General features: G+C 44.4%; 1 protein-coding gene across 1 annotated transcript in view; it reads left to right on the top strand.

The window, feature by feature from the left end:
- Window positions 1-2,068: 2,068 nt before the first annotated feature.
- The window catches only part of Zhx3 (zinc fingers and homeoboxes 3), a 143,444-nt gene continuing 131,228 nt past the window's right edge, over window positions 2,069-14,284 (top strand). The window contains exon 1 of the mRNA XM_045155710.1: window positions 2,069-2,263. The gene's annotated coding sequence lies outside the window, so the exon portion shown is untranslated. The remainder of the gene's footprint in view (window positions 2,264-14,284) is intronic.

Here is a 14,284-nt window from a genome sequence, read left to right as displayed (position 1 = left end):
TTCCTTAAGGTGTATTCCTTACAAATATCAAAATAGTTGAGAGTTGAATCATTTAATTAATATTAGTTAGAGACAGGATCTCACTTTGTAGCCCAGGCTAACCTGGACTCTGTGTAGCCTAGGCTGGCCTTGAACTCATGGCAATCCTCCTGCTCCTGCCTTCTGAGTACTGAGGTTACATGCATGAGCCACCATTCCCAACTTTTTTGTTGTTGTTAAATTCAGACAATTTCCCTCTTTAATGAGAATATTTAGTTCATTTACATTAGTATCATTACAGATAAAATTTCAGACAACTTTTGTCCATAATATTTCTACTCATTTTCTATTTGTTCTACCTTGCTTTTGTCCCTATACACCCCCACCCCCAATTTTTTTCTTCCTTCTTTTGGATCAGTGAAATATTTTCCTTATTTTATTTTCTCCTCTGGATTGTTTAGTAAAATATACACAAAACAAAAAATTTACCATACTAATTATTTTAATTATACAGCATCAAGTGCATTCACTTTATTGCATAACCAGTCTCCAAAGTGCTGTTTATTTTTTTAATTTGAGAGAGAGAGAGAGAGAGAAAGAGGTAGATAGATATAGATAGAATGGGCACCTTGTGCATCTGGCTCATGTGGGTCTTGGGGAACTGAACCTTCGTCCTTGGGCTTTGCAGGCAAGCACCTTAACTGCTAAGCCATCTCTCCAGCCCCAGAATACTTTTTTCTTTTTAAAGAGAGAGAGAATTGGCATGTCAGGGCCTCAGCCACTGAAATCAAACTCCAGATGCTTGTGCCACCTAGTGCACATGTGCGACCTTGTGCTTGTGTCACCTTTGTGCGTCTGGCTTACGTGGGATCTGGAGAGGGATTGAACACGGGTCCTTAGGCTTCGCAGGCAAGCACCTTAACGGCTAAGCCATCTCTCCAGCCCCCAAGAAAGCTTGCAAAACTGAAACTCCATGCCCATTAAACAACTTCTTAATCTTCCCTTTCTCAGCCTCTGAAAGTATGCTTTAGTTTCTGTCTCTATGAAGTTGACTATTCTAGATACTTTACGTGAGTAGAATCAGAGTATTTTCTTTTTTCTGTCTTTTGTTTGTTTGAGGTGGGGTATTGCTCTAGCTTAGGTTGACCTCAAACTCACTGTGATTCTCCTATGTTGGCCTTCTGTGTGCCGGGAGCCTGGCTGTCTTTTTTCTTTTTCTTTTTTTTTTCTTTAACAGGACCCCCGCCATGTAGCCCAGGCTTACCATTCTCTTGCACCACTCCCGAGTGCACTGCCCTGCCTGGCTTTTATTATTTCTTTTCTCACTCCACGGCTCTTTTCTCTCACCTGTAAATTGGCAATCACTAGGATGGGGAGGACTGTGCCAGAAGCAAGTTAAGGTACAAATTCCAGCATTTGACTCTGGACATGTTAAGTTGGACACATTGCTCAAACATACAAATATTAATGACTTTGGTGTCTGATGGGTCTAGTGTGATCTCTAGTTAGCTTTTTTTTTAAAAAATTACCTATTTATTTGCATGTGTGTGTGTGTGTGTGTGTGTGTGTGTAGGTGTAAGCTAGGGTTCCGCTGCTGCAAGACACATGTGTCTGACTTTACATGGGTGCGAGAAAATGAACCTAGGCAGGAAGGTTCTGCAAGCCAGCGCCTTTAACTGCTGAACCATGTCCCCAGCTGCCCCCACGTCTCGGGTCCAGGTCCTTAAGTCCTTTTGAAAATATAACCTGGTGTGGCCTTCCTTATATAGGCGGTCCTCTTGATAGATCAGGATATGGAGTACAAAAGCCGGGAAACTCTTGGCCAGCAGCACCCGCCGGGGCGTCGCTCCGCCCGGCCCCGCCCCCCCCCAGCCCCAGCTCCCTCCAGGCCTCAAAAAGCCTGGAGTCCGCCCGCGCATGCGCCCGCCCCCAAGCCCCGCCCCCTCGGCGCCCGAGGCGAGCCGGGTGGAGGAGCCCTCCGGGCCACGCCCCCAGCCGAGCCGAGGAGGGCCGAGCGGAGCCGAACGTCTCCGAGTCCCTCCGAGCCCAGCCGAGCGGCCCGGAGTCGGTTGGTGCAGCTGCGTCCCCCCGGGCGCTGAGCAGTCCGCGGCTCTGGCGTCGTCGCCGTCTTCGTCGTCGCTGCCTCCGCCTCCTCCTCCTCCTCCTCCTCCTCCTCCTCCTTCTCCGGGGTCTGCGTTGTCCGCCGGGAAGGAGGGGAGGCCCGCAGCGCGGGGGACACAGCAGCCGGGCTTCGGGGTGCCGCCGCCGCCGCCGCCGCTGCCAGGTGAGTGGGCTGCCCGCCTCCCCCCGGCGCCCGCGCGGCTGTCAGTGTCGGGCGTCGCGTGTGTCTTGCCTGCCTGTGTGTCACTGCCCGTGGGTGCGCGGGGCTCCTTCCCGCCAGGCCTGGCTCCCCGCCGGGGCCCGCACGGCTCCGTCGTCCCCGGCGCGCGCGCGCGCTGCCCGGGGCTCTGTCAGCCGCCAGCACCCCCAGGCCCGCGAGCCCCGCCCCTTCCTCCCCGAGGCCCCGCCCTCCCCCATCTGTCATCGCCACCCCCAGACCGGGCTCGGCGCCCCGGGGTCCCCCGGGGTCAGGGTGGTCCCCGCGGGACACAGCAGTTACGAAAGGAGGCGGTGCAGGGCCTGGCCCTGTGAGCACGTGTCCCCCCCCAGCACCACCACCACCGCCGGAGCCCGCTGCGAGGAGCCTGGCATGGGTGGGTGGTGGAGGGGGCAGCCCATGCCTCTGGTGTCAGGAACCTCACCTCCACCCGCCGAGGCAGTCAGCGGGCCGAGCCGGGACTCGAACCGCTGACCCGGGAGTGGTCACACGCGGAAACCATCCGTGTGTGTGTGTGTGGAGGGGGTGGGGGCAGGATTCCCCGAATGGCCTGCGAGCAGAGTTTTTGAGGACTTGTGAAAGTCTTCCCGGTTGGGTATTTTCGTTCAGGGGAAACCTGTTGAGGGGAGTGTGGATGGGATTGCGGGGGCTTAGGTGGGAAGTGGTCGAGAGCTTAAGTCCTGTGGAGCGGCACGGTTGGCATTTCTGAGCGATGATTGCCCTGGGTTTGTGCCCTGTGACAGAGAGAGAGAAACTGTTAAGTGACTGGGGGGAGGGCGGCGAGGGAGAAGCAGAGCGAAGGAGGGCATATTCTTGCTGTTTTTAGGTGTCATGCAAACACATGTATTTATATAGACGTCCTAAATGTTTATTCGTTAGGCATTCACACATTGTTTGCAGCTTCAAAAAGGTTTTACGGTGGTTTCCATTTATATACATGTTATTGTATGTTGTTATCTTGACATTTTAAATTTGTGGTAACTCAATATTTGCAGTATTTCAAAACTAAGAGAAAATGTTTTCTAAAACAATTGGTAGTTTGCTGGATAATTCTCAACCTTGGAGAAAAGAGCCAAAAACACACTTCATTAGCTGGAACAACTTATTCCGGCTTAATTTGTTTCTAGGAGACATACAGTGGAAAAATCCAGAAGCGGCAAAGGAGTATCAAAGAGACTTAGGAAATGAGTGAAAAGGGCTCTTCTGTTGCTGCCTTGGAAAGATGGTATCAAAGTTTCTTTAAAGGCCAGGGCTGCTATGTAATGATAAACATATTAACCAGCTTGGTTTTGTGACCTTGATACATTGAGCCATGCTGGATTTCTGCAGTGGCTATTGACAGGCAAACTTTGCATGGGAAGTGTGGTAAGTTTTTGGATAAAATGTTCCCCATGTTGTTTTGTTTTTCCACATTGAAGTAAAATTTCATAGTAGAGCAGTCCATGGTGGACTGACATTCTCTTGTTCTTTTTTCTGCCTTCCTTCTTTCCTTCCTCTCTCCTCCTTTCCCCTTTCTCTTCTCTCTCTCAAATGATGTTAAAAGGATAAAGTAATCCATGTTTAAGGAAAAAAAAAACTTGAATAACAAAAGCCTGCGACTAAAAGGCTCCCATAATTCCACAGGCATAAGTAAACAGAATTTGGGATTTATCCATCTTTTGTCCCCACATGTATGTATTTCCCCTGCAAAAGTGCTACCAGGCTATATGACTTTCATGGTATGCTTTTTTTCATTTGGCTTATAAATAGATTATGATGGATATGTCTTGCTTTTATGAGTAGGAACTTGTGTTCCCTTTGTAATCCTGTAAAAAGAGTAAGCCAGGCTGTGCCAGTTCTCTGCTTGCAGCCCTCCAGTAGCTTCTCATCTTGAAGTAAAATCTTGGGTCTTCACTGTGGTCTACTGGGCTGCTTTTTTTCCCCCTCCAAGGTAGAGTCATACTCTAGCCCTGGCTGACCTGGAATTCACTATGTAGTTTCAGGTGGCTTGAACTCACAGCGATCCTCCTACCTCTTCTTCCTGAGTGCTAGGATTAAAGATGTGCACTGCCATGCCTGGCACATTGCTGTTCTTAAATAAGATTTAATTTTTTTTTTTTTTTTTTTTTGCAAGCAGAGAGAGATAGAGGAGAGACAGAGAAGATGGGCATCTAGCCACTGCAAACTCTAGGTGCATGCAACATTTAGTGCATCTGGCTTTACTTGGATGCTTGGGAATCGAACTCAAGTCATTGGGCTTTGCAGGCAAGCACCTTAACTGCTGAGCCATCTGTCCCACAATGATGGCCTTTACAAAACTTTAAGCACACTCTACTCTGTTTGCTCTGCCTATCTATTTGATCTCTGGATATTATCAGAATTGGCTTCCTTACTTGTGATCTTCAGAGTTTCCCTGACCACTCTATAAAATACCTGCCATGCTTGTCATCCATGCACATCTCTTTACTTCCTCCTCCTGGTGTAAATATTTATACATTGCTTGTTGTCCCTCCCTCATTAACCTACAAGTGCAAGGCTTTCTCATAGGACTTAGGACTTGAAGAGTAAATGACAGGTGGACGTTCCTTATCCACTCATGCATGTGACTGTTGCTAGCCTGCTAGAAAGCTGTAGGTGGAATAACAAATTCTTAAACTCTAGGACATTCCCTTTCCATATATATGGGAGACGAATTTTACAAAATGAGGCTTATAATCTTAAAAAGTTACAATCTTCTTTTAACTTGAATAGTCAAGGGAAGGAACATTTCTGGCAAATGTGACAGGCTTTCCTTCTTATGTATTGTGTCATGATGGGATCATTAAAAAATATTTATTGGAAGCCAGGCATAGTGGTGCACTTCTTTAGTCCCAGCACTAGGGAGGCAGCTAGTGAATTCTAGGTCAGCCTAGGCAAACCCTACCTCAAAAAACCAAAAAACAAAATTTATTTGAGAGAGAGAGAGAGACAGAGAAGGAGGGGGGGGGGCGGTGCGGGGAGGCGCGCACATACCAGGGCCTTCTGCCACTGCTCATGAGCTCCAGGCACATTGCTGCTTTGTGCATCTGGCCTTTCATGGGTACTAGAGAATGGAACCAGGCCATCAGGCTTTGCAAGCAAGTACCTTTAACCACTGAGCCATCTCTCCAGCCTGGTATTTTTTGTTTTTGAAAAGTGTAAAGTGTCTCAATTATGTTTGCAGCTGTGATTCTAGTTTGGTAGTTTTTAATGGTCATGAAAGTGTCAAGAGCATAGTGGGCCTTTTGTTTAATAGATAGCTCAGAGATGGGATCACAGCCTTAGTGTATTTTCATTTGGGGAAGTCTCTGTTCTATTTACTTTTTTTTTTTTTTTTGGCAAATCTTTTTCACCTCTCTGCTTATCAGATTTGGATGGCCTAGAAGGTTAATTTACTTGTTTTTTAACATTTAAAAATCAATCCTTGACCTTTGAGCCTTTTACATATCTCATGTGACTTTGAAGTGTTTGAAGCACCAGTCTCATCTTTCAGGATGAAATAACCTCTAAAGTAAAGTGCATCATTGTGTTTTCATTTATACTGATGGGAAAATTGTCTCTCTGTACAAATTTTTTGAGGTGACCTGATGTGAATTTAAAAATTTTTAAAGGTTTGAAATCAGGCTACTTTAAAATCTTATTTTGGTTTTTGAGGTAGGGACTCATCTAGCTCATGCTTATCTGGAGTTTACTCTGTAGTCCCAGCTGGCCTCAGGCTCGTGACGCTCCTCCTCCTGCAGCTTCTCCTGTGTCTGGAGTAAAGATGTGTACTACTATACCCAGCTGTTCAGTTACTTTTCATTTTAGTGAGTTTTAAAACAGGTCTTGCTATTTTCTCTTTAAAAAAAAAAGTGATTTTTATAACACAGTCCAGAGACCATCCAAAACTTTTGTATTTTATGTCTCAGATATATAAGAAGTGGGGGTGATGGTCCTCAATGGAAATTCTATTCTTTGTTAAAATTTATTTTTATTTGTTCTATAGGCATTTATTGAGAATGTATGGAGTGCAGTGCAAGTCAATATGTTTTGTAGGGGGCTGCTTAGCCATATGCACTTTTAGTATATTTTAGTTTTTAAAAGGTATATTTTATTTATTTATTAGAGAGAGAGAGAAAGCGTGAGCCAGCTCATGAGAATGGGCATGCCAAGGCCTCTAGTCACTGCAAACATGGGTCCTGGGGAATCAAACCTAGATCCATAGGCTTCACAGGCAGGCACCTTAACTCTAAGCCATCTCTCCAGGCCCTATATGTAGTTTTAAATCTCCCTCCTTTCTCTTTTCCTTCCCTTTTCCTCCTCCTGCATAGGGTCTTGCTATGGAGCTCATGCTGCCCTTGAATTCACTATACAGTCTGAGTTGGTCTTGAATATGCCATTTTCCCATTTCAGTGTTCTATTTTTAAAAAAATATTTTATTTATTTGAGAGAGAGAGAATGAGAATGTGTAGACTAGGGCCTCTAGCTACTGCAAACAAACTCCAGATGCATGTGCCACCCTGTGCATCTGGTTTACGTGGGTGCTGGGGAATAGAACCTGGGTCTTTACGCTTCACAGGCAAGTGCCTCAATCGCTAAGCCATCTATCTAGCCCTTCGCAGGCAGGTGCCTTATTCACTAAGCCATCTCTTCATCCCTCACTTAAAAAAAATATTATTTATTTATTTGCAAGCAGACAGATAGAAGAGAGACAGAGAGAATGGGTGTGCCAGGGCCTCTAGCTGCTGTAGACGGACTCCAGGTGGATTCATCACTTGGTGTATCTGACTTATGTGGGTGTTAGGGAATCAGACTCGGGTTGTTAGTGTTTGCAGGCAAGAACTTTAACCACCGAGTCATCTCCCCAGCCCCCATCTCAGCTTTCTGAGTTCTGGAAATACAGGCATGTCCCCCACATTCAGCTTTTATTATTGTTATTACTATTTAAAAAATATTTGTATTTATTTGCAAGAAGAGAGACAGACATAGAGAATGAGTGTGCCAGGGTCTTCAGCTGCTGCAAATGAACTCCTGACACATGCACCACTTTTTGCATCTGGCTTTATGTGGGTGCTGGGGAATCAAACCTGGGTTGTTACGCTTTGCAGGCAAGTGCCTTAAGTGATGAGCCATCTCTCCAGTCCCTAGTATTACAATTTTTTTTTTTTTTTTTGGTTACTCAGCTGTCTCCCTTCTCTCATCATATTTTGGCCCCAAATAATCTCATCCAAGTCTTTAATACCCTGTAGATGGAGAGGACTCCTTCTGTCAAGCCTCCTGCTCTGTCTGGTTCCAGGCTTGCATTCTCATGTATCATGCCTTCTGTTGTCTTGCTACTACATTGTAAACTTCATATGTCCAAAATTGGTCTTTTTTATTTTTTCCTGCAGTGCTGGAAACAGAATCCAAGGCCTTGCATTTTCTAAGCATGCTCTACCACTGAGCTAAGTCCTCAACCCCAAAATGTCTGTCACTTTCCCTCTGTCTTCCAAATCTGGGGTTTTCATCCTTGATATCTTGCCTTAGCCTCCCCTATCCCAGAATCATCATCACTGTTTTATTCATGGTTCAGGCCACACTCTTGACATTATCCTTGATTTCCTCCTTTCCTGACACCATGTCCAGTCTAGTGCTGGGATCTTTCAGACAAGCTTCTAGAATAGTTCAAAACCTTTGAAATCAGCCCCTTCTCATCTTTTCTGAGTGACTGTTGTTACTTTTTAGCTGGTCTTCCAGTTTTCCTCTTCATTCTTCTAGTATATTCTCCTCACAGTAACCAGAGTAAGCCTGTTGAAAAGCAAGGGCATACCATCTCTTTGCCAGGTGGCTTCCCATGCCATATCCACATTTGCTCTCGGGTGTCACCCTCCTTCTCTATATCTGCTCTATGCTCACGTTTGTCAGCTTGAACACCTTCACCTCCACAAATAAGCTAAATTCTCCTCTTCTTTATAGATCCTTCCTCTGCCTGGCACCCTTCTCAGCAGGATCCTTCTCCAGTATGTGGTCTCAGCTCAGACATCTCCTCTTCAGAGGCATTGCTGATTATCCTTGCATAGCAGCTTCCTTCTTATTGTCCCGTCTTGATACGTGGTTTTTCCTGCGAGCCACTTAGTTAAGGTTCCGAGCATTTTGTTTATATGTTTACTTCCTTCTTTATTGTCAACTTTCTCAATAGACTGCACCATCTCTGTGGGCAGGGACAGCCTGGCCTTGGTTATGGCACAGGTCTGGCACTTAGGGCTTGTCTGGGACCCAGCAGGTCAAGAGCTTAACACACTTTAAATGATTGTAACAGCTAACTTTAATATTTTAATTTTATTTATATTTATCAATATATGTGTTTGTTTTTTTTGAGGTAGGGTCTCCCTGTAGCCCAGGCTGACCTGGAATTCACTATGTGGTCTCAGGATAGTCTTGAACTCACAGCGATCCTCCTACCTCTGCTTCCCAAGTGCTGGAATCAAAGGCGTGTGCCACCAAGACAAGCTTTAAATTTTATTTTTTATTTTGAGGCAGGGTCTCACTCTAGCCCAAGCTGACCTGGAATTCACTATGGAGTCTCAGGGTGTCCTCAAACTCACAGCGATCCTCCTACCTCTGCCTCCAAGTGTTGGGATTAAAGGTGTGTGACACCATGACTGGCAACAACTTTTTTTCTTTTTTCTTTTATTAATAACTTCCGTGAGCATAAACAGGATCCTATGGTAATGCCCTCCCTCCCCCCACCTTCCCCTTAGAAACTCCATTCTCCATCATATACCCTCCCCCTCTCACTCAGTCTCTCTTTTGTTTTGATGTCATGGTCTTTTCCTGCTGTTATGATGGTCTTGTGTAGGTAGTATCAGGCACTGTGAGGTCATGGATATCCAGGCCATTTGTGTCTGGAGGAAGCACGTTGTAAGGAGTCCTACCCTTCCTTTGGCTCTTACATTCTTTCCTCCACCTCTTCCACAATAGACCCTGAGCCTTGGAAGGTGTGGTAGAGATATTGCAGTGCCGAACACTCCTGTCACTTCTTTCCAGCACCATGATGCCTTCTGAGTTATCCCAAGGTCACTGCCATCTGAAAAAAGAAGGTTCTCTACCAAAAGTGAGAGTAGCATTAATACATGGGTATGAACATTAAGAGAAGTGCTTGCTGGGCAGTTTGATAAGCATAGTATATACATTTAGCCAGCCAGCAGCAGACATTACACCCCTAGGGCTCATGACTATCCCTGTTTTAAGTTTTCAGCATCAGGGATGTATTCCCTCCCATGGAGCGGGCCTCCAGTCCAATTAGAGGGCAGTTGGCTTGCCACTATTGCACTATTGCACCTGTTGGCTCATTGGGCTTAAATTCTGGCTGGCAGAATGTAAGGATTGCAGTATACACTGTACAACTAAGGTTTTTTGAGTTTTTTTGTTTACTAGGTCTACATATCTCTCAATCCTTGGGAGAATCCAGTAAGTAGCAGTAATAATTATATTCCCACTCTAACTTGAGTGGAGGAAATGGAGTTAGAGAAAAAGAATTAAAAGTTATACAGTTCAGATAGTGATGAAGTTAGGATTTTAACCCACATGATTTTTCAGGAATGTTTGCTACATAACCAGTGGGCTTAGTTCAGGCAGCATGGATTTGGCAATCCCTCATGATGGGCTATCTGGGCGTAGTCGTACTTTCTAGTGGGATGGCTCGTGAATGAGCACCAGTCAAGTGGCTTTCATCATCTTTGTGAAACGGGATGTATTAGTTATTTTTCTGCAACCAAACACCCGTCAGAAAGTTGGGGTTTGTTGAAGGTAAGTGACAGGACAGTGGAACAGGAGAACTGAGGGTACTGGTCAGAGAGTGATTAACATGGCAAATGGAGTGCCAAGGCTGCATGGCAGGAAAAAAGGACCAGAGGTGTTGATGAAGTCAAGGGATGGGTGTTTTCGAGTGGTGGAGGATGTGGTTAGAGGGACATGTGAATGGAAGATTTTAGAGTTGGAGTAATTAATTACTAAGCATGACAGACTCCTGTGTTTTGCCGTAGCCATGAGCCACTAGAATGAAGAACTCAGTGAAGAGGGCTGATGAGCAGCTGAAGAGGTGTTCTGGTTATCTGTATAGTTGGAGAAGCCATCCAAAAAAACCCTGCAGGATGTATGGAGTAGACGAAAGGAAAGCAGGCTGGGTCTTCAGTGAGTGAAGTGGAATCGGAGGTTCTGGCTTAGTTCTTCAGGTTCTCCTGGTAGCAGAAGCAGCAAGCCCCATGGTGTTCCATTAGAGGTAACCAGACAAGAAATAAGAAAGGACAGTTGGGAATGATATAAATGTTTTACAGATAAATCAAAGTATAGCAGCTTGGGGGATGTTCACTGTAGAGGAAATAGTCCTGTTGGTCTGTGGCCTCTGAACACATTAATTAATCATAATGGTTAGGCTGTTCAAAAGGAATAACCCAAATTATGGCTTGGTTTGTCCATAAATGCAGTTTAAAAGACTTTCCATCATGAACTATTAAGTTCAGCGCTTTAGTGATTCATAAAATTAACCTATGCAGCCCAATTCTGTCTCTAAAGATGCTGGGTTAAAGGAAAGATTTCTCAACAATAAGACAAGAGCCATTTTCATCCCTAAGAACGTGTATGTGAATATATAGTTGATGCTATCACAACAGAAACCCAGTTGCCTTGTTCTTTCTACTTTTTTTTTTGTTTGTTTTTTGAGGTAGGGTCTCACTGTAGCTCAGGGTGACCTAGAATTCACTGTGTAGTCTCAAGGTGGCCTCAAACTCACAGTGATCCTCCTACCTTTGGTATATGCTGGGATTAAAGGCATGTGCCACCATGCCTGGTGTTCTTTCTATTTTTACTAAGAAGATTCTTTCCTTTCAATGACACGAAGAATACTGCAAAAGAATAGTTGCTGGGAATGGAATTTAGAGTTAGCTGTTCTTTGCTGGCTACTTAGAGTCCTTGTATAACTAGTAAGGAAGCTTTGAATTTGAGTTGTAGTGCTTAGAATACGTAAAAATACATTTAGCTTCTGGTGTATCACTCCCAGCAGTAAGAATGGAACTAGCTGTGTTAGAAGTAGATGCTGTGGACCTTAAGCCTAAAACTTTGATTTGCTCTACTCTGCGTTGCACTTCTTATTTCCTCTTAGGATGAGAAGATTGGCTTGCTTTCTGTTTTGTTTTGGTTTCTTCAAGGTAGAGTCTCACTGTAGTCCAGGCTGACTTGGAACTGACTCTGCAGTCCCAGGATGGCCTCAAACTCTCAGCTATCCTCTTAACCTCTGCCTCCCAAGTGCTGGGGTTCCAGGTGTGCACTACCATGCCTCCTAAGCCTGCCTTTCAAACCGATAAACCAGTCAGCATCTCAGTTGTGTGCCAGCACCTTACCACGTCCACTCCTGCGTCTCAGGCTCCCCTCGTTCTGCCTCCTCCTCCGCCTCACTGGACTGCAGTTGTTTGTGCATCCAGAGGCCTGGAAAGCGATGGCTCAGCAGTGCCAGCTATCCAGAACTTCTACTTTGCAGACTGAAACTTTTAATAAAAGATTCCATTTTAGAAGAAAACTGGGAATTTACAGTATTTTTCCCTCTTAGAAAGACATTTTCTTCTAAAGCAGAGGAACACTAAACAGTGTCCATGAGTGTTTTGATGATAACAACATGTTCCTTAGTGTCCCACTTTTCTTCCCTGCAGAGCTCAGAGACTCTTGAAATCTCTGTTGTATTACGGTGCTCTTTGTAACATTTGATTCTCTGAGTGTTCAATTTGTGAGTTATTTGTATGTTTGCTGTGAGCCAGGTATCTGGGTTAAAAAGGTCCTAGCCCCAAAGACTTGTTTTAAAGCTTGAATAAACCTAACTTAGAGCAGACCATGCTATGTGCTCTGAAGTCAAAATGTCACAGGACCACAGCCCAATGAGATGATATTTTTGGTGATAGGTAGAGGTGGTAAGAGGAAATTGGAGGATGCTTTAAGGTGGTGTTTGTATTTGGACTGGATTTCTTTTTTCCAGTGCTAGAGATGGAACCCAGGGCTTTTTGCTTGCAAGTGCTCTACTGCTGAACTATGTCTCTAGGCCCAGACTAGATCTTGAATAAAATGGATAAATTTTCGATAAAATTTCGAACTACCAAATTACATTTGATATGTTTTATTTATTAAGGCATCAGTTATTTTAGCAAGACTGCTGATCATTTTGGTACTTAATGAGTTAACCTTCAATTACCTAAAATGACTCATTTATTCAGAATGCCAAATTCTTATTTATTTTGGTTTCTCAAGGTAGGGTGTCACTCTAGCCCAGTCTGACCTGGAATTCACCATGTAGTCTCAGGGTGGCCTTGAACTCATGGTGATCCTCCTACCTCTGCCTCCCAAGTGCTGGGATTAAATGTGTATGTCACCACTCCCAGCTATTTATTTGAGAAAGAGGCAGTGAGAGAGTGTGTAAGAGAGAAATGGGTGAGCCAAGGTCTCTGGCTGCGGCATATGAACTCCAGACATGAGTTCACTTTGTGCATTTGTCTTTACGTGGGTCCTGGGGAATTTTACCTGGGTCCTTTGGCTTTGCAATTAAGTGCTTTAACTGCTAAGCAATCTCCCCAGCCCCCAAGTTCTTTTAATTATTTTTGATAGCTTACTTGTTTCTGTAATTAGCATAAATACTAAGGAATATATGGTAGAGAAGAACTTTTTTTTCAATAATCTTAGAATCATAGTGGATAAAGAAGTCATACATAGATGCTTTGTTAGGCCACTGTGTAATTGTATGAACATCATAGAGTATGTGTACATAAACCTGGGTTGTATAGCCTATTACGCCCCGAGGCTATATGGTATAACCTATTATTCTTAGGCTACAAACCCATACAGTATGCTGCTCTGCTGAACACTACAGGTAATTGTAACACAGTGGTTAACATGCGTATCTAAGTAGAAAGTGTAGTAAAAGTACTATGTGATAGGAATTTTTTTAGCTCCATTATTTATTTATGTGGACCACCACTGTACATGTGGTTTTGGTTGCTTGAAACATTGTGATGTGGCTCATGGCTGTGTAGTAGTATGAGAAACAGAAATAAAAAAATAATGGAATGTAGATGTCTCAGGAGCTGGGGGGAGATCTAGGACTACCAAGTGATGTTAACTAGGCTTTTGTAGGACAGGATTAGCTAGGTTAGCAGGCCCTGTGAAAAGTCACTATACAGGAGTGGTGACACGCACCTATAATCCCACCACTTGGGAGGTAGAGGCAGTAGGATCAGTTCAAGGGCCTGTGCTGGCTACCTGAGAATATCTCAGAGAGAAAAAAAGAAAGAAAAGTTGTTATCTCATCTGAGCATCTTTTTCAAGGATTGTTGTTGATAAAGAAAGGAGTGTCCTGTGGGGTGGGCGGCTGCTTCTAGATTCCCCTTGCTCCAGGATGGCTAAGCACAGGGACGTACAGAAGGGCCATGAAACCATACCCACAGTAACTCTGTTCCTGAGCTTGGCTTGCTTCAGAGCTGTATCTCCTCACCTAGTGAATTCTTTCTCATTGATATGTTCCTCTGCTGAGTCCTTACTTTATTGGCAGGTCCTTTTCTTGCCATGGTAGGATAGCTATAGCTAGATCATTGTGCCAGCCTGGAACATGGTCACTGTTGAGCTTGAGGCCTTGCATTGAGTTTTTTTATTACTATGTTATGGCTCTGTTTGTCTCTCTTTCACCTGCCCACTCAATTAGGAAGGCAAGAACATGCTGCTCAACTACCTTTTGTAATGAATGATGAAGGAGGGCCTCAGTTCAAAATTCTGAGTCTTCCTGGGATTCATAAACAGTTTAGGAAAATTGGTAGTTTATTTGTTTAATTAATTAATTAATTTATTTATTTGTACATGTGCAAGAGAGAAAGAGAGAAGGAGGGAGGAGGAGGGGGGATATTGAGCATGTGAGGGCCTCCTGCTAATACAAATGAACTCTAGATACATGAGCCACTTTGTATATCTGGCTTTTTGTGT

This window comes from Jaculus jaculus, chromosome 8 (assembly GCF_020740685.1).
Source record: "Jaculus jaculus isolate mJacJac1 chromosome 8, mJacJac1.mat.Y.cur, whole genome shotgun sequence".
NCBI lineage: Eukaryota > Metazoa > Chordata > Mammalia > Rodentia > Dipodidae > Jaculus > Jaculus jaculus.
This window is presented reverse-complemented; position numbering and strand designations above follow the sequence as displayed.